We start from the raw sequence: 23,282 nt of genomic DNA, 5'->3' as shown, positions 1-23,282 counted from the left end.
GGTTGGTAAAGAAGTAGTTGTTGGGATTTTGAAGATATTTTCTTGAAAATATTTAGTTATTATTTGGAAGATCAATTTGTTGTATGTAGAAAAAAATACAAAAAAAATTTTACGAAAATTATATCAGATATATGGTAATTGATTGAAAAATTTCGGAGAATAACTTTATTATGAAGATCGTGGTCTTCAATTGAGGATCTTGATCAGATTTCAAAAATATTAACAAAGTAAATATCAAACTGAACAGTTAAAAATATTTTTTTGAGGAGCGTTGCCACCTACCCAAGTTTAAATTCCACAAAACTGTTAAGGTACAGGGTTTACTTGTATAATTATATGGGTATTAAACCAAAGAGGTTTGAGGATTTTAAATATATACATTTCTGATTCAGTGATAAAATGTCCCACCGTGCATTATGCAAAAGCAATGAGACAAAAGAACAGAAGCAGCATAAAGTGCAAGTGTCAGGTTATATTATATATTAACGATTATGCCATATCACAACATTGGTTATGGTTGGTAAACTAAAGGAGCAAAAAACTGTAAAAATAATTCCTTAATTTGTTTTGTCGCTACTGCGCAAAGTGAGAATATTAACATAATCTCGCAAGTACAGTCACATACAGATATACAGACATGTGTGCGATCTGGTAACTCGATGTATTTAAGCTAAATTTATTTTGACCAAGTAATTACTTGCTAATTCAGCGATTCGCCACATTTAATAGGAACTTGCTCGCAGAGGCGACTAATGATGAACGCTGCTTTTGTCACAAATAGGGCAACTGCACTTGAAAATAACAGGTTTAAGGCTGTAGCTTCTCTGGAAGACATTTAGAAATACATAAATTGCAGTTATATGCAAGGGCAGGTGAGTTAATCAGTGAGCCAAGGCTGGTGAGAGAAAAGCTCTATAGTTTAAATATTTAGAAAGAACAAGAAGTTAAAGAACAGTCACCACTTTAGATTTCATCCATAATGTTTAAGATTTATTGTATATGGTATATGGGAAGTTAGTTAGAGAATTGCTAGGTGTCTCAACAGGAAGAGTACTTTTCAATAGGCGGACCTCACGTAGAGAAAATCGATAATGTTTCTAATAATCCGCACTAAATGCCGGAGAGCAGTATAGTTCTTCTTCTGAAGGTGCTTCAGAATGGTCTAAAGAGTATTATAGTCAAATTATTAGTAAGCATAAATGTCGGTGCGCTTGGTTACCCGATCTTTACCGAATGTTGTTTGGAGCAACTGAAAGAGTTTATATGAATTCTTAATATCTTAGTACGATTTGCACTATTTATACGATTTTGTCTTTTACAAAGTCCTTCTATTTCTTAAATAAATAAAGTAAGCGATGTAAACTGTTGGACACATTGAACGTTATGCATTTGTTAGGTATTCAAACAACTCTTGTATGAATATGTTCTGTGTCATGGGCTCATGCCTGTGTGATGACATGTCTTTCAGCTGATTAGTTTAACTAGTTACTGTTGTTTGTTAACAAGTAATTATAGTACAATAGACCTAAATTCACTTTCCAAAACCTAACGCACTGTGAACAGCATTTAAAACTAACTGCATTTAAAAAGCAAAAACTGCTGATTAAGTATTGAAAGATGTGTAATCAAAAGAAGAAAATGCACTTTGAACCGTTCCACAAGTTCAACCCGCATCTGCGGACTATTTTCTCGCTGAATTTTATAAAAATCCGTAATGAAATTTTGATTTACTGATTTAAGTGCACTTCTAGCTAGCTTGAGATCCATCATGACGTAACCTGATAGTCAGACTTATTGATTTTTGGAGATTATCTCAGCAACATACTTATCATCCGTAAAGCTTTAGTTTGGCTTTCAAGAAAAATCTGAAGGGACGGGAATTTCTTTCATACTCAATAAACCAACACTTAATGACAGAAGAAGAAAAATAAATTGTAGAAAAAATCAACAACAAGAGGAAGAAAGTTAACTTCGGCTGCACCGTAGTATAATACCTTAAGATCGAAATCTCAAAAACTGGGGGACTAATTCGCATATATAGAGACAGGCGAACAAACAGGCTGACGTGGCTTGAATGACTTAACTTGACATTTATAAATAGATATATATATAGTAGGAAAGGGTCGAAGTTCATATAACTACTTCCTACTGTGTGTTACAAGCTTCATAACATAATAAATAAATTAATCAAATTAACTTAATTTTGGATTACTCTTCTCTTGCTATTATTTCTTGCTTTAAATTAAAAACAAAATATTAAATATTACACATACTAATATTTTCAGAATCCGCTACTATGTATATTAACTTGTATAATATTTAATTTTAATTTTATTAATTATCAATACAACCCTGTACTGTTATTTCATCGGTGTATTTATGCTGCGCATAGTACAGTACAAAGCATACTTTTAGGCGCCCGCTCAAGTGTTGCCACTTTGCTGATATTAAGCTACACAAAACATGTGATTGCCAAGTGCAGGCACACACAGCCATACAAATTTATAGCCATTTATGTTATCATGCTGTTAACCAAAAACATGTTTCCATATTGTTATGTAAGCTAACAGCGTGATTTCTAGTTGTCAATTTTAATCTAAAGAAATGTATTTATAAATTTTTTAATTGGAATGTACTAGAAAAAAAATGAAAGATATGTATTTGCAATTATTTCGCAGTAGATTCGTATCCCATCCAATATACTAGTTCGTAAATATTTATGTTTTGCTGTTGTACATATTTCCGTTTCTGCTTATAACTTTAACTATGGTACATATATTTTTTTTTAATTCTTTGTTTTCAATTTTAATAAAAAATCTGCCTGTTTTACAACCGACTGGAGATGCCGGGGATTGAACCCGGGGCCTTTCACATGCAAAGCGAACGCTCTACCACTGAGCTACATCCCCACTATATTAAAAATCAGCCAAAAAAGAATGGAATAATATTTAGCAAATAAATATTTGGTCCAACTATCGAAGGGAATTTTATTAACAATTATTTATATTCGTTTTCGGCGTTTTATTGATTCATGGTAAGTAAATACAAGTGTCTTAAGTTTTTGGATAGTTTGTATGCTTAAGTGTTTATTAAAAAGTATATCGAAAGAGGCACGCATTAAGAAAAAAAAACAAAGAAAATACTAGGTTTTTAGATATTATTACAGTCTTATAATATGACCTAAAGGGGTATCAAGTATTTACTAGACCACTTTTAAAAAAAATTTTGATATATAAGAGGAATGTCACTTATTGATTGAGCGCTGAAAGAATTGAACGCCGAATTTTTATAAGACTACCTTAGGTTAATGAATAACACAGGATAGTAGAACGGTCAAATACTGTAAAGATCAAATAAATACTTATTTTAGAATTAAAAATATTATAACATCGGTCTACCATAAGACGAACTTGATGACCACATAGACCTCAAGGCTCCGGTGTTGATTTATGCGGGTTTTTTTATCGATCCATCTTTTGATGTGTATGTATGTGTCTTCTATATCAAATATCTTATAATCTCAAGTTGTTTAACTTTTCTAGGGAGTTTACGCTGTTCAAAAATATGAAAATGCTTTTGGCGTAGAAGCGGGTTTTTTTAGGTGTTGCAGAATTTTTCTATTGTAAATTGCTATGGTTGGAATGTTGTTAGCTCAAGCTTTAATTTATTGAATAAAGTCGAGATAAAATTTAGTCTGGTAATGCATAAGGATAAGATGGTATATCCCAAACCATAAGACGAAGAGAGCATTTGAAGTTCCGTATATTTTGTTAACAGTAAGAAAAAAACACAAATATCAGTATTGCAATCATTTTCACAGTGACTCATGCGAGCGATTGCTGCTTTGGATTGAACGGACGATGGGGATGTAACGAATAATATTATAAAAGTATGAATATTATGTTTCTGGAACTAACCAATAATATATGATTTACCCAAAGTAGTTTTATTTCTCAAAACGATGACGATTTCTAGAGCAATATCTAATTTTAATTTCTCAAGAGATTTTAACTTGCTGTTTAAAAGTGTAATTTTAAAAGGCCAGTATTTATTATAAAAGGTCTACTAAGCACGAAATGGGCCACTCATCTGGGAAAATGATTTTTCTATGAAAAAAAGAAAAACAGTAGCCACCGGAGAAAGTGAATTTATTTAATAATCTCGGACAATCTCCAAGCGTTGTATCAAAGTGAAACGCGACATGATAAAATGGCAAACCCTACTGAACACACTGACAAAATTTGACACAAATCTCTACACAAATTTGGCAGCCTCGAGCTGTCAAAATCACGTCATGCCTATTGGACAAATTTCGTCAATGCAATAAGTCGTGGAATATAATTGTTGTGAACGAACCTTTATTTTTTTATTATTTGAACAAACAACTTCAAATTTTGTTATTGTGTTGAAAATGTCAAATTTTGTACCGGAAAGTTATGATTTGCTGAAAGCATTAATTTAATCGAATGCTTGTCGAGGCATATGGTGATCATGCTCGATCAGAAGCAACATGCAAAGATGGTTTCAACGGGTCGGAGATAACGATTTTAAAGACCACCAAAAAAGTTTGGAGACGCCGAGCTGCAAGCAATATTGGATGAAAATGATACTTTGAGTCAAAAGCAAATAGCAGTCATGTTAAATGTTGCACAACAAACAATTTCAGACCGTTTGAAAGCATGAATTGAATGAAAAACAAATGGAAAACCGAAAAAACAATTGTGAAATTTTGCTTGAAAGACATGAAAGGAAATCAGTTTTGCATCGAATTGTCACTGGCGATGAAAAATGGATTTATTTTAAGAATCCTAAGCGGAGAAAATAATGAAATAATCCGGGACAACCATCAACATCGACTGCAAAAACATATCGATTCGGTAAGAAGGCAATGCTCTGTGTTTGGTGGGACTAGAAGGGTGTGGTATATCATGAGCTTCTAAAACCTGGTGAAACTATTAATACCAATCGCTACAGACAACAAATGATCAATTTGGACCATTCGACCGTTCGAAAAACGACCAAAACGGTCGACAATGCACCTGCACATAAAGCACAAATCAATTCAGGATACAATCAAAGTACTTGGCTGGGAGCTGCTACCCCACCCGCCGTATTCATCAGACTTGGCCGCTTCCGATTACCATTTGTTTTCATCGATGAGCCATGCATTGGCTGAGCAGAACTTCGATTCCAACGCTTCAAATGACGAACATTTCTATTGGCGTGGTATCCACAAATAGCCAGAAAGATGGTTAAAATATGTAAAAAGTAATGGTCAATACTTTGAATAATTTTTTTTTTTACTTTTCCATTCAAAATTAGTATTTCGTGTTCACAAAAATAAATATTTCATAATGGTACACCTGGTAGTTTTATAGCATTTTTCGACGCAGCCACCGAAAAAGTTGTAAACTACCACTAAAAGATGAGGTGGCTCAAGGATTGTTAGAACAGACTTCGATCCATAGACCAATCTTATCTAGTGCCATTTAGATTCGAGAACCGTTTTGTGGCAACAGAAGGGATTTTTTGTGGTTAGAAAACTTTCTTTAAGGGGTATTTGATTACATCTAATATTTAGATTAAGATTCAGTTAGATTCAAGCATTTATGCGGAAAAAGTCTCTTGTGGATTAGATTATTCAGTCAAGTTTAAAATCTCCTAGGTGATTACATAATCACCTTGCCGCATGGCATATGGGAATATTTCCACTAATATGCAACAACCTTTAAATATATTTTTAGTGGAAACAACAATATGAATCCACAAATTCAACAACAATACAAATAATTTTGACAAACATAACAACGCAATGAGTTACGTAAGCGTGGACATAAGTACACTTTTAAAGATACACAGACGCAGCCACATGCACAGCTGATTATTCGCCAACAAACAAATCGTTGTCATAAATTAAACACTTTTGTTAACAAATTTATTGCAACTCTGCCCTGCTGATGTGGCGCAAAATGTTATTGCATTTGTTGTTGTTGTCGGGATTATTGTTGGTATTGTAATCTCTTTGTTGCCATTGGAAGAGCGGCCAGCTAACATCTTCATTGTGTCAATAATGCAAACAACATGTGGCAACAACAACAACAACAACAAATGAAGTGGTGGCTACTTTGGTTGACACTAAGCTGGCGACAACAACAATAATAGCAACTAAAAGGTGCTGCACATATGCAAAGTAGGTTGTTGAAGGTTGTGGTGGCTGCAACTACTGCCACTTGTGGCACAGTGCAAAAGCGCCTACTGATTATCAACTGCTGCGGTGGTTGGCAGTTTAGGTTATATATACATACATACATACATACATACATACATTAATGCCACCATTGTTTGGCTAGGCAAAAGGTGTGTTCAACAGATTTCCATAAAGCACCATGAGCTATCAGAGTATATATCTTTGTATATATACATATAACCATATGTTTGTATTGTTGTTGTTGCAATATCATCATCATATGCAACAAACCGCCTCTTGTTCTGTGGCGCATGCGCCTCCAGCTGCAACAAAACGCGTTGCCAAGCACTTGTGACTGCACTCGGCGCGTACGCATGCGCCACGAGCTTGTGGGTCGGCTCGGCTTGGTTCGGTTAACATGTGTTCTTATATGAATTTTAAATGATATGTTAATATGTAGTCGCGGTTGAAAAAAGAAAAATATTAAACAATTTATTTGCAAGAAGTGCGCTTCCATACAAATTTGTAGATAAAGTAATTCTTAGTTTTATTTATTTTTTTTATTGTTGCTTTTACTTTTACATACAACAACACCAGTGATAAGCGCTACACAATGCACAGTTGTGTGCCGCAGTTTGAGAATCGTTTAAAATTTATGCGAATGTTAAATATGCGCGCGCTGAAATCCACCTAGAAGTGCAAATGTACGTTTACAGGGTGGCACAAAAGCGGTAAAAATTAAAAAAAAAAAATAAATAAAACGATTAACTCCAGTTGTACCGAAACTATTGTATAATACTTGACTCAGGTGCATTTCTTTCTAGCATAAAAGGGTATAAAAATATTTTTATCTTCCGATCTGAACAATTTATTCGGCAAAAATCATGAAAATATTTCGTCAAATAAAAAAGTGTTGCAAACCAGGACTTCAGTTTGATTGGTCAGTTATATGCTATAGTGGTTCGATATCGAATATTCAAAACGATATTTCAAAAACTGCGGGACTTGTTCGCTTTTATACAGTAGAGCAGACGAAAAGACAGACGGACATATCTAATCGACATAGCTTGTCACGCTGATAATTTATATTTATATACTTTAAAGGGTCTACGTTGTTTATTGCCGGGTATTTCAAACTTCGTAGCAAATTTAATATACTCTATTCGGGATATAACAAATACAATATACATATATAAAGATGTAGTTAAAAAGAACAGCTTTTGAACCACCCATCATCTCGATGTTGTTGTACACCAAAAAAATTTAGAAATATGAATATATTTGCAGCAACTATTAGAGGCACTTGTGCGCCTGCGCAGCACACAATGTCGTCTGCGAGTCCATTGAGGAGTGGGAAGAGTCACGATCTTCTTGCCGGCAGCCGTGCATTCATTGACATGTAGTATTGTAAATATAATATTAAAAAAAAAAAACACTAAGCAAAAGTAACAAAAACAATGGCAATAAGTCGCGAAGAGGGCACTTAAAGCGCTTGAAGGTATTTAGTGTTTGACAAGCGTACAAATCGCTGGTTTAGTGATCGTTTTAATAAAGATGTTTGCTGGCGTTAAATATATTTACATGCCTATACATATTTGTATTTATATACCAAAGTTTTTCATTGCAATATTTAGTTGTTGTTGCAGTTCTAAGGGGTTTTGAATTAGGTAAGTCAAGTGAGAGAAGCAATAGGTCGCCAAAATTAAGCTTAAGGGGCTATTGGAAGGGCTTCAGATACAGGTGTGAAGGTAAATCAGCCCCTATTTGAGACTAGGTGATTATGGAGGGGATGTAGCTCAGTGGTAGAGCGTTCGCTTTGCATGTGAAAGGCCCCGGGTTCAATCCCCGGCATCTCCAATAGATGACCTCCAATATTTTATATCAAAAATACATATACGTAGTATGAATAAAAAATATATATACTAGAATAGACTCGTATTACATGTAAATTGTATATATATGATTATGTAATGAAATTATAAGAAATATACATAACTAATACTTATTTTCTGCTTATTTCGTTATTTCGGCCAAAATTTGCAAATATACATAAATATAGTTATATGCGAGTACAGCAGTTAATAAACAAGTACTGGCCCTCAATTATTATTGGAAAGGTGAAACAGTGTTAATGAAGACACTGAAAGCCAAACAAACAACAGGTAATAAAACAAAAGGTAAGCAACAAAATAGCGACAGCTTGGAGATGCCGGGGATTGAACCCGGGGCCTTTCACATGCAAAGCGAACGCTCTACCACTGAGCTACATCCCCTACACACTCCCAACTCCGCGCCAAAGAAACACCCTTTTATGCTTATAGAAAATCTATTTAGAAAGTACCATATAACAATATTTAGCACTAAAATTTTGTTATTGCTAAGTTTTAATAATTTTATTGCTGTTTTTTTTTTTTAAGATAAATATTTTGCTCTAACTTAAACAAAATTATAGATTAAATAAAGTCATTTGCTTTCTACTACACCTAATATGTGGGTCTCTGACCCAAGTAATACTTAACTAATACTTATAAAGCCTTCCGCAAACCTTAAAGCTAGCATACGGAGTCTTTTCATCAGCCTCAAACTCTCATTAACAACCATGTTCTAAATCGCCACCCTGTTCACTTATAGCTACATAACTGTAAGCTTCGAGGAATTAAACGAAAAAAAAACTAAATCTAAATCACACAATTCAAGTAGCCATTCAAATTTTTGGACTACCTCAGAGCCGTAACACTTCATATTACCACAAAACAGGCATATTGCAGCACAGCCGATAGGCGCTTGTAGAAATTTGTGAAAAATGCAAAATCAGCCGAAAATTACAAATTATCAGGCGCGATTTATGCGAGCAGGTAAGTACATAAGTGTAAGGGTGTAAGCACGAAAGTATGCCGATTTCCATTGTGGCCAATGTATGCCTAGTTGAGGCGTTCAATTCGTTTTTCGTGCCTCACGACTGCCAGAAATCATAGTGTCCACTGGCTGGTCGGATATGCCAAGCGCAAAACACCCGTCGTACGGTCAATGTAAGCGCATGTGTGGGTGTGTACATTTGTGGCAACAACCTTTCAACACCTTCGCACTTCGCGTGCCTGTCATGGAGCTGTAGAGAAGGAGTGCGGGTGCGGCGCATGACAATTTATGCCACCTTTTCGGATGGCGCGCACAATTTTCTAGTTTAAAAACGTTTTAATAAAATACCAAAATTACGAGGTGCACTGCAACGCCACGTAAATTTTTGCTGTTGTTGGTTGTTAGAATTGTTTTTTTTTGTTTTAATTTTTTGGTATTTTCTTTCATTATTTTCTCATATCTGGCTGGTTGGTGTGTGGAGCTGGGCATTTTAGGGCACTTAACACGTCAACACGCTGCTCTGTGTTCATGACGCAACAACAACAACAACAATAATGGAAGGCACGCCAGTAGTCATACAGCGCGCCGCTTAGGCAACAATAAAAACAACAGCGGCAAATAATTCCCACAAATGGGTAAAGTTTTGACATGATTGCTTGCCTCGAACCACATTGGCTGGCAGTAAGCACCAGGAAAAAAAAAATACAAAAAAAACCAAAAAAGCAAAAATAACAAAAGCAAAAACTACTGCATAGCGAACTTCACTATTGACTACCTATTTAATATATTGGCTAAGCAGCATAAATGAAAAAAAAAATACTAATAAAAAAGAAAAATAATAATGCGCGCGCACTCACTTGCAACAAGCTATCAGCATGATAATTTTGTTGTTTAGGCGCGCGTACGTCAGCGCTGACCAGCCAGAAAGAAAGCAACTCACGCAGATAAGATTAAGTCAGTGCGGACGCTCAGCTGTTAGTACAATGTAAGACGCGCGCTGCCATCTCGTTAAGTTGCGCCGGCGCGCCAAGCGCCTCCACAGCACCCACATACGTGCCGCATGTGCCACATTCATAAGTGGTTAGTCGACAACTGCGATGGATTTCATGTCGATAGTTGTGCCCTGCGATTACTCGCAACTTAAGCTTGTCTGTGTATGAAGCGGAATAGACATAGCCACCTATCACAATCATACGCGTCTGCCAGAACCGGCGCTGCCCATCAGCGCTCACATGTGCGCGATTATTATCTACTAGCTGACAGTCGCAAGCCAAAGCTGCTGCAGGTAATGGTACAAACATATAGTTGTATATATCAGCCAGTATGTGGCTGATTTAAGGTATCAAGGCTGCTGGGGTTGTGCGCGATCGTGAGCGATTTACGGCGCAGCTTTCAGTTGGTGCGGTGTCCGAGACACCCGCGCACGTTCGATGCTCGATTTAAATGGTCGATGCGAAGCGATATGGTATTATGTATGGATGTATGTTTCAACATAGTGTATGACAAATAAACGCGACACGAACGCTTGCTCGCAGGATCAAAGTCTAAGAGAATACTCTATTAACGGCAGTTGTCTGTGTAGCTGGATAAATCTTTCCTAAAAAGTCTTCTAAAACATTGTTGGATCAACAATATTTACTCCTAAGTGCATAATTTTCTAATGGAAAGTCTCCTCTAAACTTAATAACCAACTCAAAACAGCATCTCGTTCTCTGGTTTTATAGGTTAGGTTATATGCGGTGCAAGCCAAGCCCAAATATCCTATTAAAACCAACCTCAAATTGGGGGCTTACAACCGAAATCTTGGTAGATGATTATCGTTGAATGTTCTTGCTTTGGAAGTATAGAGTAACATCGGCAGAACCTGCACCATTTTATGCTATTTTGTATATTGCACATACATTTGGAGTTTATATTAAAAATCTCTCCCAAGACTGGTAAAAAGGGGCGGTATATCAAGCTCAAGAGCCTTTCTGACCAATTTCCAAGCAACGCGTTATGTTTATACCTATACTAGATAATTTAAAGAGAGCAGTATTTTTAAACATAAGGGTATTTGAAAGGTTTAAATATACAAAAATGGAAGAATCAAGAAGACGAAAAAGAAGAAATTTTACCGTTATACCTCAGTCTTTGAATCTCTATAAACACCGTATAATAAATATCTCCCAAACATTGCCTATACTGTCACTAGGTAGGACCTGGATTTAAATTAGACTTTGATGTGTGGTATATGACCCTTCGGTAGCCTATGACCAATCTCAAGTATAATATATCATTGCTATGAGAGGGTTCTGTTTGATATATCAGCTGTTTTGAGATGCTTTGGAGCTTGTAGAAATTATGTGGGTGATGAATGCTCAGAACATGCATAAATATTCATGTTCATCCTCACTGTTGACACGGGTATTTTCCCAGGAAGGCAATATCATTCACCAGTTATTAAAAGGCGCTTTAGAATTTAATGGTTCCAACATTTGACGGATCAATGCTAATTTATTTCTCGTAGTTACTTGTACTAAAAGCTATCTAAAGAACTGTTAACTCCTTACTGGTACAAACAGATATTGAACTAATCCCAAAGTACATTACTACACACTGCGATCTGTTAAAGTTCAATGACTTTCTATAATATTTCGCAGATGTGAGATCACTCGCAGACGGAGAGTTGTGTTGAGTAGATAAAGAAAAATAAAGCGATTCGGTGAGCTTCTGAAGCGAAGCGACAAATTCAAATTTAACGCAGCAGCAACTGTCAAGTCAATGATCAACTGATCGACAGCCAGAAGCTCCACCAAAACGACACGAATAGTTCTCTGAAGAAGAGCTCGACACCAATTAAACGCCAATTTAGAGAAATGCATTTAATTTCAAAGAAAAGATCGTTGCCAACAAATTCACACACAGATGTAGTACACAGACACAACAAAACATGCAAACGTCTGAGCGTAGCTGAGTGTGTGTTGGTGTGTGTTTGGGCCCGCAAAGTCTAATCGAAAATGGTGAATCAACAAATCAGGCATGACTAGCAGCAATCAGTACAAATTCCGTGTAAACAGCAGCGGTGCAGCAGATGACAGCGGCAGCAAGATCAACAGAAGCAGCAGCAACACTAGTAATAACAACAGCGGTTTCAGTGGATAACGTATATATGTACGTGGCTGTTGCAAGATACATCCTTGTTGTTTTTCTTATTTTCATTTTATACGGCTTCGCAGTAATCGAACGATTTTCGCCGTTTTGGTAATGAAAATGCCTCCAAGCGTGAGATGAGCGAAGTCAATGCGCTTTGGTCAACAAGAGGCGTAAGGAAAGTTAAGCATCTTTGTTTTTTTGAGAAGGGGCAGGTCAATGGGAAAGACTCACCATATAAAGGCTTAGCCAAGTCCTGTAAACTACATAGAAATTTTCGTAGACTGCGTTAATGGTTACTCCATTTCGGATTTTAGCTTTAAGTCTGCAGTTAGAATTCGCGTCTTTGTTTATCGAATCTACTCCTGTTGAACAGACGTTTTAGTTTTCCGACTCCGATTGCATCAGAGCCTTCATTTCTGTTGCAAGGATTTTCGGGAGCTTTTTATACAGGGTTTAAATAACTTACAAAAGCTAGCTCCCAAGCAGTCGTGAGCTAGTATTCTATACGGTTCGGCGATTGCATGTTGTTGTTGTAGAATCAGGCCTTGCCGAAGACTTAAAAGGTTTAGAATTATTGTATTTAAATTGGAATAAGGCAAATAGCTTTAGTAAAGTTGCTTATTTTTGCGAGTTTAAATCAGTTTTCGATAGAATCTGAGTCAAGTCGGTTATTTACTCTACTATCTCAAACTTACTACTATAAACTAGGAATTTATGATTAATCATCCCATTGACCGATGTCATTATAATGATTGCTTGTTGTTCTGTTAAAGTCTTGACAACAGCTGCGGTATTATGTCCATCTGACAAATCGTCAGGTTAAAATTTGGTTAAAAGAGGTCCTTTGAACCATCCCAAAGCTCAGCTATACAGCATCAGATTAGTTATTATTATTTGCCGAGGAGATATCACATAGGGAAATGAAAACTATGGGAGTTTTGCGAGATAAGAAACGGGAAAGAAAATTTCTAGTCGTTGGACCTCAGTAACTATTGTTATTAATATTTAAAAATATGGTGTTATAGACGGAAGCTCTACGAACGCAGTTGATCCACTTTCTACCATGCTAAAAATATGATGGATTTCCAGAAGTCTACCCCATGAATGGTTATAGGATAACATGGCAGTTCCATGAAAGCTTTTGAGTGGTATAACGAAGTCACATGGGAGTCAGCTCAGATTTAAATCAGGATATTGGATTAGGTTACCAATAGGTTAGGTTAGGAGGAGCTACGCACAGTTAAAAAATACATATCTACCAAACAAGGTTAACAGTTTCTTTGTATATCCGACTTTGTTCCACGCATAGCGAATGGTAATAAAGCGAATTGAAGACATTTGGGGGGTTGATGATGCGTATTTTCGTAGTTAAACAGCTCCAAGCTAAATTTCTCATTTCAAACCGATGGCTACCCGGAAAATAAACTTAAAAAATATTTGTCTTATAAGGTCACCAACGACTTAAGCTCCTGTAATTGTGTCTTCAGCGTCCACACCTGTCAACTGCGAAGCAATAACACACCGGTTAAAAATAACGGTGTTTCATAAAATTCTTTGAACCCAAATCAAATGCTGTGCGAGGAGTACCGCCTTCCATATAGCACAATTGCAACAACAAATACCATCTAACTTTTTGTTGTTTTTTCAGGCAGCTGGCAACACGATTGCTCTGTAACGAATCTGTCGCCGCACCTCGAATCCAAATCGCGAGCCCAAAAATGAAAACCGAGCAAAACACAAGAGAATTTCAGGAGCAGCAATAAAGGCAACAACAAAAACAATAAAAACAACACTGGATCGGTAATCGATCACGATTGAATGAGCGTGGCAGCAATGGCAATAACGACAACAACAACGCTAGTAATCACAACAACTGTTGCTAGGCATTTTTTTTCGCAAGTTAACATCTTGATGTGCCCCCTGGATGAGGACGAACTGAGGCCATACAAAAACAAAAGCTCAGCAAACGGTGCAATACCAATGTGGTAGCCGTTGCTGCCGCCTTTTGCCAGCCACTGACACTGCCACCGCCACGGCTACTGGTGCAACGCAATGTTGGCCTAAAATAGCAAAAAAAAAAAACAAAAAAAAAGCAATAAAAGCAACAAAATCGTAAAAAAATGAGCAATGGGAATCAAAGCATTTAAAGTCGACGATTGCGATCTCGATTGATTGCGGTGAGCGGCTGAAAGGCTGGCAACGTGCAACAAACCAGCGCTTAGCGGCTACCTATGCCCCACTGGGCTGCTGGAAGGCCGCAAAACTCAAAAATAATTTCGCCAGCTTGAAAGTGTAAAGTTGCCAATAAGCGTTGTAGCAACAGACATTTAGAAGAGAGTACCTGCACTCGAAGTAATATGAGCAAAATTTATTGCCTTTACGTATCGATTGCAATAATTGCAGCGCAACGGATGTGTTGCACGAAGGTACTGATATGAAGCAGTCATGAGCGCATGAGAACACGAGCAACGGCTCAGCAGAAATTCTAGTTAAAATACTTTGTTGTAAGTATACTTACATACATGCCGCGCACCTAGCGATCGGCAGTAGTTGGTGCCGCATGCTCTGCAGCAATTGACCTCTGAACTCAGCGCGCCGATCAATCATAATTGCAACTGCAACGAATCGTCAGCGCTGTTGAATTCGATATGATGGCTGAAGGGCGAACGATGCCCTCTGCCATTGCGTCTGCGTAAGGGCCAAAAGCGTTTATAACACGATCGACATATCGTTCGTCGTTTTGCTAGTTGCTTGCGCTCGTTTATGTATTATCAAGCAGGAAGTAGCGGCAGCGTGCAAGATTAGTAGCATTTCGGCATGCCACATTCGCTAAGCCATTGTCGTCGCTTACGAAATAGATCGCTGCGCTTAGTTTGTGCGATCTGACATTTTCGGCTTAAGCGTAGCGTGTAAATGATCTTGACGGTAATGTGGCATACGTGGCACATTAACACTGCACACAACAGCAGTCATGTACTTGCAATACTGCGTGCGGTCATGAGTGGATAGGTGTTAAGAAAAGTTCATAATGTTTGAATGTGATCGGTTGCTGCATTTTTGATCGCTTGATATCGACGGAATAAACCGTAGTTGTCTATAATTGGGCAAATTTGACCTCATTGACAAACTGATTTAACGGACGAGCTGCCCCGCTCGGATGACAGCTGGCATCACAATTCCCCTAAGTTGCTCCAGACCATTTAGCTACATGAAGGGTTATTTGTAGCAGTGGATCTTGGAGGAACTCCTCAAGTTGTGGAACACTAGTAACACAGAGCATACCACAAAGTTTCTTTGGGGTAGTGTTAATGGTGGACAGTCAAAAAAATCCTACCTATAGACAAAAACGAGCGTAAGATTGTAGGGGTCATGCGCCACTCTTTACAATCAACCAACCAACCGTATTAACTTCTACTAAGAACCTTTCTGCAGTCAAATAAAAAACCAAGTCCGCATTCGAATACTGCTATGTTTGATGGTTTACTACACCATTAGTTTAGGTAGTATATATTTTGTTATGATTTCCTAACATTTCCAGTTAGAATCCTCTTCGAGAAGTGTTAAAGGACCAATGAAATAACTGGGCTGCGTTAACAAAATTATAATATATAAGACAATCACCTTCGACTCGAACTAGTACTTCGACTAAGTTTACCAGCCAAATCCATTCACCGTTCCCGACCAAGATTTTTATTCGGTAAGCCCATTACAGCTGTAGTAATGACGTTTCAGTATTTTCGCCTTGATTTTTAAAACTTCTTCTCGCATAAACTTGTGTCAATCATTATTCGCTTGCAAAAACCGCAGGGAATTGTAAAGCTTATGAGCCTTGAAATATGGACAATCTTAACATTGGCATAGTGGAAACACGTCGGAGTTCTCTGGGCTTCACGTGAGCTCGACGAATTTTGCCGATGTCATCCTAACCCTTTCTTCTTAACTCGTTCATCTTTGTGTGATTTAAGCTGAAGTAGCCGGTATGTCACATATTCAGGGTGGGATAGCAATAAAACCCCTAATAATCGGCTGAATGAGCTAATGGCGCTTTGTCAATAGGTGAAAACCAAAAATATCCAAGTGTGATTACTATCTTTAAGGTCAACCATAGATCTAATAGGTCTTATATATATTTTTGAAGATAACAGATCTAAACTGATATGTTTGTTCTTGATGACTGACTTAGAAGATGATATCGCTTATATCTTTGATGGGTTCTTCATATTTTAATTCGGCGTTTGATCTCCTTTTGACAGAAAATATCCATCAGTCAAAAACAAGTTGCTGGTCTCTAGAGGCAAATATCATTAGCTTAATTCCATTTATTTAAATATTATTTAAAGCATATTTCCCTCAAAGCATGTAAAGAGTACTTGACAGAGCTTAAGGCTTACAATTATATTTGACAATCACACAATCACAGAGCTCTTATAAAAATTGTCTACATTCTTCATGCCTCAACTGCAGCTCCCAGCAGCGCTTTAGCTTTAATGACTTTCTAATACCGCCAAAGAAGGCTCTTGTTGCTTGAGTTGCCTCCACATACTTCACTCAATTTTCGCTTACAACACCGCGAGACCAACAACGCCATTAGTTGCAACAGATCGGTTCGGTAACAAACATATTTATTTCAGGTCACGTTCACACTCCCATCATCGCATCTGATCGCCGCTGCGTGTCGTTGCGTGAAAATCCGCACTTAACTCATCCCGAAGCGGCGAAGAAACAATTTTCAAATCACGACTTTTCGGACGTCCACTCGTAAAGTGTGAGACGTTAGTGGACAACATCGCGAGCAATACAAAAACAACAACAACAACATAGCGACAAAGAAATTGAAACAACAACAGTATGGTGCACACATAATCGAGCACTAGATGGAGCTACATGAAATTGAGAATTAAATTAGAAACGTTGTAAGCCGCGCGCACAAACGTGCAACACAACCACAGTTGGCAACAACAAGCGCACTATTTCCAAAGTCTTAAATTCGGTGGAACATTCACCCACTTAGAGCAGCGCATCGCGATCAGCGCGACGCATTCATTGCGCAACCGCAGCGCTGAGTAAATTTTCGTGGGTGAGGGGAGGACGAGCGGTTGTTGGTGGCGTTGGCAGTTAGACGCACGAAGTGACCACAAATAGTAGACAACAGCATTGATTGTAGGAGTTACATATTTTATATACACACATACAAACACACACACGTACAACTAGCTGCCACTAGACGCTACTCAAAGCAGTGGACCGTTCGTCGACGGTGCGGGACGCACAAATCGTTTGGCAAATTTAATGGACCAATTTGAGATATTTCCGCACTCTTGATAAAGTTGTTGTTGTGTTGCAACACAACACAGGTCATGCTGGCCCGTTGTATGGCTGGTTGTGGTGGTGCGCATGTGAAGAAGGAAGCGTTTTTCCATACACCACCACCACCGTCCAAGCAAGCAAGCAAGCACTTTAAGCGTGATCGCGTTTTTGCGATCACACAATGCTTACCCGCTTGTGTGAGCGGTCGCACACAACAACAACTTCGTTCAACATAGCGGCTGATGATTGCCGCAGCACGCGTAAAGTCGTGGGTGTTGTTGCGTTCCGCTTGTTTAAGTGGTACAGTGTTGTATTTTGTCGATGAATTACATTTAATTTCGTCCGTGACTTCTTAGCTTCTTCTAGCAGGAAAATGGCGGCCAGAGACCATGCCAGCTGGTAGATGATAGTCAGATCTGCATTTGTTGATAAAGTCGACAAATGTTCTGAATACCAATCGTAGAAGCCAGCAGTGACTTTAGTAACCACATATCTTTGTTCAAGGCAGTAATATACAAATAAAAATAGTGTATTTTCTTTTGATACGAAAACTCTATACGTTGTCTTATAACCTCCAAGTGGTTATACCGCTAAACAGATGTAATCTCACTAACATCAAATAAGTCTGGTAAAATGATGAGGTAATTGAAAAATGTATACATACTTGTATAACATTGACGCTGTCGGCCTTATCCACAGAGTCGTCAGCGAATCCTTTTCCAGAAAAAGAAATGAAAGAAGTTGGTCTTGTGATGAACGAGGGAAAGACAAAGTACTTGGAGGCACAAAGATTCTACTCGGCATTCGAGAGAACTGTTCTCCACAAGGGGCTTTGGAGCTGCCCGAAAGAGCAATGAGCATCGGCGAAGTTAAGACCGCAAACTGTATGAGCTCTACGGCGACATGGATATAGTTCCAACGAATGCACTGGTTAAGCAAGGTCGTATGAAAGACGATGATCTTTCGATTTGAGACTGATGGATGTACAATGGAAGCAAGGACGCCCAATCATCCAATGGAAGGACCAAGTGCATAGCTGTCAGCAATTGGGGTGTATAACTTGGCAAAGAATTGAGACAACTGGCGAAGTTTTGTGTTCTCGCATAGACTGACCGACAGTGCAGTGGCAAAGAAGAAAAATAATGTAAAAATTCTCTTTTTTTTTGTATAACCAGTTATTACGGGATGAACAAAAAAACAAGCCGGGGATGTTAAGCATTAAAAATTATTTCTGTGAATGCCTTACTTTCATCTTTCTACTAGAGATTGCATGGAAAATCATTGAACTGCTCTTAGCACTACTGAATTTGTTTTACCATTTCCGCTGTGAAAGCACTTTTTTCCGAAATCCCTTTAACTTAATTCAGGATCCTTTTAAGTTAAATAGATCTTTGAATGTATAGTCGAAATATCGTCAGTCCTAAATTTTTCAAGGAACGTTACCGTCATTAATGAGTCTATAAATTGTGAAACTCGTCCATCTAGGAATGATCTTACCATTCTGCTAAGCAACACAAAAGTCTTAGAATTGTAAAATTCCGAAGACTTATTAAGGTGGATAATATGAAAATTTCTGAAAAAAGGTATAAAAAAGGTAGAAGGTATAATAGTTAGCTGATATGGTAATTTAAAAGCATATATGATTTAGATTTTCAGCGCAAAGCTGGGACTTCCACTGAAAGACGGGAAGATGTTTATATAAATACTTATTCTATCAACCCTTCACAAGAATATGTTCTGAGTAGATCTTGTTTCACATTATCTCTACAGATCGCATATTTCCACCAGAAATTTTTATCCTAAGTATGTTAGTAAATTCATCATCTCATCTGAAACCTCTCATATATTAATTAGATGTTGCAATTTAAAGAGAGTTCGTAAGGACTATGGACTTATTTCCATAAATAGCGCCGTACTTTTGTAAGCCAACGATACAAGAAAGTTCAATTAAAATTTTTTTTTTTGTAATTTTTAATTTACAATTTAGTACTTTGTGCCTACTGTGCGAGGTGTGGAAGTTATTGATAAACCAGTATTGCACCGCAAATAAGTGGAAAATTGCCGTTCGAGATGTTTTTGCGAATTTCCAATAGCGGACACACATATGCATGTGTGTGTGAGTTTGTGTGCTCATGATGTTGCACGTTGCACTGAACATTGACCGTTGAAATTGGCTGATCAAGTGCGATCTTTATAGTGCGCAAGTGCGACTTCCCTTATAGCAATGCTATTGCTGTTTGTTGTTGTTGTTGCAACAACTGAGACTTTGGTTTTTGTTTTTATTTTATGCGCCCATTCTATTTGCTAGCTACCGCTTTTGTTGTTGCACTTTCGTTAACAATGTGCAACATTTTTGGGGCAGAAAATAATGGGCCGCTGAGGCACCCACACACACACACGCACACACAACTAAATGCCGGGTCCTTTACGAGTACGCTAGGACATAGTTGCACGCGTTGCACGAAATGCACGACTTACTCGTAGCGCTGTAGTTACAGTAAGCGCAACGCGTTGCAAGCGGCAACGATGCAGGCACTTTGATTGCCACAGCAGCGCTTGTAGCTAGTTGAAAAGTTCAAGTTCTCATTTCCATGAGGTGATTTTCCGGCGCACATGCAGCAGCGTGTGGCATGAAGCATGTGAAAATTTTCGGCGAAGTATGGGGCAGTTATAAAAGCAAAAGTGGAGTGAAATTATAGAAATTATATTTGCAACAAAAAGTGGCGAATGCAATGCAAACGCCAATTTATATGCGCATATATGCGCATATCTGTGTGTGTATGTTTGCGGAATTTCACATTTAGCCGTCGGCGAAAATTGTTGCTGCGTGCAAATCAACATGCTTGCAACAAAATGCTGCAAAGAGGCTAAATAAGCATATGCAAAACAGCCATGCCCCTGACCTATGGTAAGCCATTTTAATTTGTGCCACTATCGTTAGCAACACCAACAAACACACACACATACATTGGTTAACTTGCCACATGTTTTGCGTTCACCACTTTGTTGACCAGAAAATATTAAGTTCCCTCTTTACTGTCTCAATGCGCTCCTTGTGTGCATTGTTGCAGTACATGCAACATTTTGCGGCAGCCAGCACTGCAATGCGTCCACTTTGCGTTTGCTCTATTACTTTTAATTGTTTTTGCTTTGCACAAGGCTCAGAAGTAGTGTGTACGTGGCGGCTTCATGCCTCATGCACTCGCACCGGCCGTTGCATGACCAACCACCCACCATGCCACACAGTGGCTGGCCGAGCGACCCAGCGACCGCGCACCGCCCAAATGCAATACAAATATCTTTGTTTATGTTAATTTTCATTTCCTCCATTGTCATCAGCGTCGGCGACGTTCTCGTCGTCCGCGCGGCCACCGTCGCGACGCGTCGTCTCAGTTCGCTATATTTCGCTTCAGCGCGTTTGGTTTTTGTTGATGATTTTTTGTTTCGCATTGGCTTTGTTGCTATTAAATGTTGCACGTTGCAGGTAACTGCTTATTTGGCCAATAAAATTAACCTACCACAAGACGGTTGTTAGTGGCTATGTTGGCTACTTGTTGTTGCACACACACAGAAATGCATGGGTATGAGTGTGCCGTAATGAAGGGCGTTTAAGTGTTTGCGCGTTGGCTATGGTGCATGCAACAAGTGGGCAGTACCATTATTTTGTATAAACAACAATAAATTACACTTTTGAAGGCGCGTTCGAGTGGGTAATTTTTTCGCTCGCTTGCCCCCTATAAGTTCCGCTGGCAATAACTGCCTCTTTCCCCTATTTATTTCGGCTAGACTGAAATTGCCTCTGGGCTGTGGCGCTTAACCCTATTTTGATTGAAAGTAGACGAATAATTATGACTATTACAAATAGTCTCAAAAGCAAGCGTGGATTTACCAACATACTGTTTTTTAAATCTAAAATAAAACTTTGAAAAAATAATGTAGAATTAAGTTAAAAATTTGAGAACGTCATGTCAAATGTGATGTGTTTTAATAAAAAAAATAATAGGCAAGAAGAAACAAGTGTTGCCTACATTTAGGGGCATATATAGCTAAGACACACACCTAAAAAAAAAATTTTATAGATAATTGCTATCCAATAATCTGCAAAGTCTGACTTGTATTTTAAAGTAAAATATTTCTTCGCATCACTATTAAATATTTCTACCATTTCTGTATCATTATTATATTCCTCTTTTCTATAGCAGGGTTAACATCCACAATTATCGTTGGCTAAAAATGGTGGCACTCGCAATTGAATTAAATGGTTAGTTGTGTACTCAGCAGGGGCGAGTTTTTCTTCTCGAGCATATTTTTCTTTTTCTTATAAATTTTGCATACTTCATTTTCACGAAATGCCCTCAATTTTTCCAGCACAACGCCTATGAAGAAAAACTCGGCTAATTTTGTACAAACAAAACGTTCAAGCAACCGGCATGCGAATATATAATGGCAATGTCGAGTGTAAATGGACTTAGCACACGCTAATTAGAGTTCTGCGTTCAGTCCCAACTAAAATCTCAGATACTAATGCACATATGTTTTTATAGAACTTTAAATTAAATTATTCAATAGGTAGGCTTTCTATTCATTCCATGAGAATATTTCTAAATTCAGGCATCGGTTATTTATTTGCTTATTGGACAGCATAGTACGTTTTTGCGGCTCTGTTTCCTAAATGAAGACCTTTGAGCTATATATTAACTAACAAGATATAAATGCAACGTTTTAATTAAATTTACTATCCGAAACCAGGCATTATGTCCCACATATTTTGGTCAATTACTACTTCAAGAAATCAAGGCAAACTTCGTCCAATCTATCCTTAAAGATGTGCCTGGTTCCGTAATTTGAGCACTTGACCTATGGCCTTTAAGATAGACATCTTAAAGAAAAGCTAGTGTCAATTAATAATAGTGCTAAATTAAATAAGTGCCACACTGTGTCTGCACTCGTTGCCTATCGTAGATTCAATCAGCTCTTCATTATGCTTTAAAGATGAGACCAGAGTTTTATAAAAGACATGTTTGTTTAGTAAAATCCTTTCTATTCAATATATATATAATATATTTTTTGTAGTTCGGGGTTCTAAACTCGCGGAAAAAATTCTCTTAATCGAGCTCTTGCAGAACTTTTACGAATTTACTAAAATGGGCTCGATTTATCCGAATTGAAACCATTCAACCTTTCAAAAGTTGTATTCATGTTCTAAGTGATCTAATTTTTTCAATGTTTTGTCACCAAATTCTGGGTATCTAATTCAATAGAATATTAGCCAAAGAAACTTAAAATCTTAGGAAAGTCAAAGCAACACCTCACCAACCTTGAAACCCAACCGCTCTGCGTAAATACAATACAACCAAATACCTTCTACAATACAATCTTGTATTCCATGATATATTTTCAATCAAAATGTGGAGAGCTTAAGAGATAAGTTCAGATGAGGATCATCTGCAATGTTACTCTTTAAGACTGTTTTATTCAGAGAGTCCAAAAAGAACGTTGCAGAGTTCATCAACAGCAGAGGCGATTGTACCTACCATATATACTATGCATGAGGTGGCTATCTAGTATCAGCAGGATGAGCTGAGCAAATCAGAAAATGCCTGTCATGATTATTATGTATTAATTTGTCGAGTGATCTTTTTAAACCAGACGATTACAAAAATCGTGAAATTTCAATGTTTTTGTCGAGTTTTCCATAGCTTTTCGGCAATATAACTAGAAAAAATTAATAACTTTTAGGTTTCTATAGGCCACTTTACAGACTTAGCTCGGTTGAATCGACCTATATGATAGTTCC

The 23,282-nt window shown here is 37.7% G+C and overlaps 3 non-coding genes across 3 annotated transcripts; 1 reads left to right on the top strand and 2 right to left on the bottom strand.

Annotated features, from left to right (window-relative positions):
* Positions 1-2,837: 2,837 nt before the first annotated feature.
* On the bottom strand, positions 2,838-2,909 carry TRNAA-UGC (transfer RNA alanine (anticodon UGC)). The gene has a single exon. It is a non-coding gene; the product is annotated as a tRNA-Ala (tRNA).
* A 5,063-nt stretch (positions 2,910-7,972) lies between these two features.
* Positions 7,973-8,044, top strand: TRNAA-UGC (transfer RNA alanine (anticodon UGC)). The gene has a single exon. It is a non-coding gene; the product is annotated as a tRNA-Ala (tRNA).
* Positions 8,045-8,388: 344 nt separating this feature from the next.
* Positions 8,389-8,460, bottom strand: TRNAA-UGC (transfer RNA alanine (anticodon UGC)). The gene has a single exon. It is a non-coding gene; the product is annotated as a tRNA-Ala (tRNA).
* Between the last annotated feature and the right edge of the window lie 14,822 nt (positions 8,461-23,282).

The sequence above is a fragment of the Bactrocera oleae genome, chromosome 5 (genome assembly GCF_042242935.1).
Source record: "Bactrocera oleae isolate idBacOlea1 chromosome 5, idBacOlea1, whole genome shotgun sequence".
Taxonomy (NCBI): domain Eukaryota; kingdom Metazoa; phylum Arthropoda; class Insecta; order Diptera; family Tephritidae; genus Bactrocera; species Bactrocera oleae.
The sequence above is the reverse complement of the archived record's forward strand: the minus strand, read 5'-3'. Positions and strand labels throughout refer to the sequence as shown.